Source organism: Triticum aestivum, chromosome 6A (genome assembly GCF_018294505.1).
Source record: "Triticum aestivum cultivar Chinese Spring chromosome 6A, IWGSC CS RefSeq v2.1, whole genome shotgun sequence".
Classification (NCBI taxonomy): domain Eukaryota; kingdom Viridiplantae; phylum Streptophyta; class Magnoliopsida; order Poales; family Poaceae; genus Triticum; species Triticum aestivum.
Genome location: NC_057809.1, coordinates 9,697,731 through 9,700,105, shown reverse-complemented (window position 1 = coordinate 9,700,105; position 2,375 = coordinate 9,697,731).

Here is a 2,375-nt window from a genome sequence, read left to right as displayed (position 1 = left end):
CGATGCTAAGAGTCTGTTGGAATTATATTAGCAATTACTGCATCATTTATTTAATCTTGCAGATAGGATGTCAAAAACCATTGTTTCCTCGACGATTTTCTTGAGGAAAGGTTGTATGTGATACAACCGGAAAGTTTTGTCAATCCTGAAAGATGCTAATAAGTATGCAAAGCTCCAGTAATCCTTCTGAGGACTGGAGTAAGCATCTCGGAGTTGGAATGTATGCTTTGATGAGATGATCAAAGATTTTGGTGTATACAAAGTTTATGAGAAACTTGAATTTCAAAAGAAGTGAGTGGGAGCACTATAGAATTTCTGATGAGTATATGTTGTTGACATATTGTTGATCAGAAATGACGTAGAATTTCTGGAAAGCATATAGGGTTATTTGGAAAGTGTTTTTCAATGGAAAGCCTAGATTAAGCTACTTGAACATTGAGCATCAAGATCTATATGGATAGATCGAAACGCTTAATGGTACTTTCAAATGAGCACATACCTTGACATGATCTTGAAGGTGTTCAAGATGGATCAGTCAGAGAAGGAGTTCTTGCCTAAGTTGTAAGGTATGAAGTTAAGACTTAAAGCTCGACCATGGCAGGAGAAAGAGGAAGGACGAAGGTCGTCCCCTATGCTTTTGTCATAGGCTCTAAACGGTATGCCATGCTGAGTACCGCACCTGATGTGTGCCTTGCCACATGTCTGGCAAGAGGGTACAAAGGTGATCTAGGTGTAGATCACCAGATAGCGGTCAAAATTATCCTTAGAGGAATAAGGATATGTTTCTCGATTATGGAGGTGATAAAGAGTTCGACGTAAAGAGTTACGTCAATGCAAACTTTGACACTAATCCAGATTATTCTGAGTAGTAAACTGGATTCGTATAGTAGAACAGTTATTTGGAATAGCTCCAAATAGAGCGTGGTAGCTGCATCTAGGAGATGACATAGAGATTTGCAAAGTACATACGGATCTGAATGTTGCAGACCCGTTGACTAAAACCTCTCTCACAAGCAACATGATCAAACCCAGGACTCTGTGAGTGTTAATCACATGGCGATGTGAACTAGATTATTGACTCTAGTGCAAGTGGGAGACTGTTGGAAATATGCCCTAGAGGCAATAATAAATTGATTATTATTATATTTCCTTGTTCATGATAATCGTTTATTATCCATGCTAGAATTGTATTGATAGGAAACTCAGATACATGTGTGGATACATAGACAACACCATGTCCCTAGTAAGCCTCTAGTTAACTAGCTCGTTGATCAATAGATTGTTACGGTTTCCTGACAATGGACATTGGATGTCGTTGATAATGGGATCACATCATTAGGAGAATGATGTGATGGACAAGACCCAATCCTAAGCATAGCATTAGATCGTGTAGTTCGTATGCTGAAGCTTTTCTAATGTCAAGTATAATTTCCTTAGACCATGAGATTGTGCAACTCCCGGATACCGTAGGAGTGCTTTGGGTGTGCCAAACGTCACAATGTAACTGGGTGGCTATAAAGGTACACTACGGGTATCTCCGAAAGTGTCTGTTGGGTTGGCACGAATCGAGACTGGGATTTGTCACTCCGTGTGACGGAGAGGTATCTCTGGGCCCACTCGGTAGGACATCATCATAATGTGCGCAATGTGACCAAGGAGTTGATCACGGGATGATGTGTTACGGAACGAGTAAGAGACTTGCCGGTATCGAGATTGAACAAGGTATCGGGATACCGACGATCGAATCTCGGGCAAGTATCGTACCGATAAACAAAGGGAATTGTATACGGGATTGATTAAGTCCTTGACATCGTGGTTCATCCGATGAGATCATCGTGGAACATGTGGGAGCCAACATGGGTATCCATATCCCGCTGTTGGTTATTGACCGAAGAACGTCTCGGTCATGTCTGCATGTCTCCCGAACCGGTAGGGTCTACACACTTAAGGTTCGATGACGCTAGGGTTATAAAGGAAGTTTGTATGTGGTTACTGAATGTTGTTCAGAGTCCCGGATGAGATCCCGGACGTCACGAGGAGTTCCGGAATGGTCCGGAGGTAAAGATTTATATATGGGAAGTCCTGTTTTGGTCACCGGAAAAGTTTCGAGGTTTATCGGTAACGTACCGGGACCACCGGGAGGGTCCCGGGGGTCCACCAAGTGGGGCCACAAGCCCCAGAGGCATACATGGGCCAAGTGTGAGAAGGCACCAGCCCCTAGGTGGGTTAGGGCGCCTCCCACCATGGCCCATGCGCCTAGTAGGGGAGAGGGGGCAAACCATAAGGGCAGATGGGCCCTAAGGCCCATGCTCCCTGCGCCTCCCTCTCCTCCCCCTCTTGGCCGCCACCCCAAGACTCATCTAGGACTGCCGCCC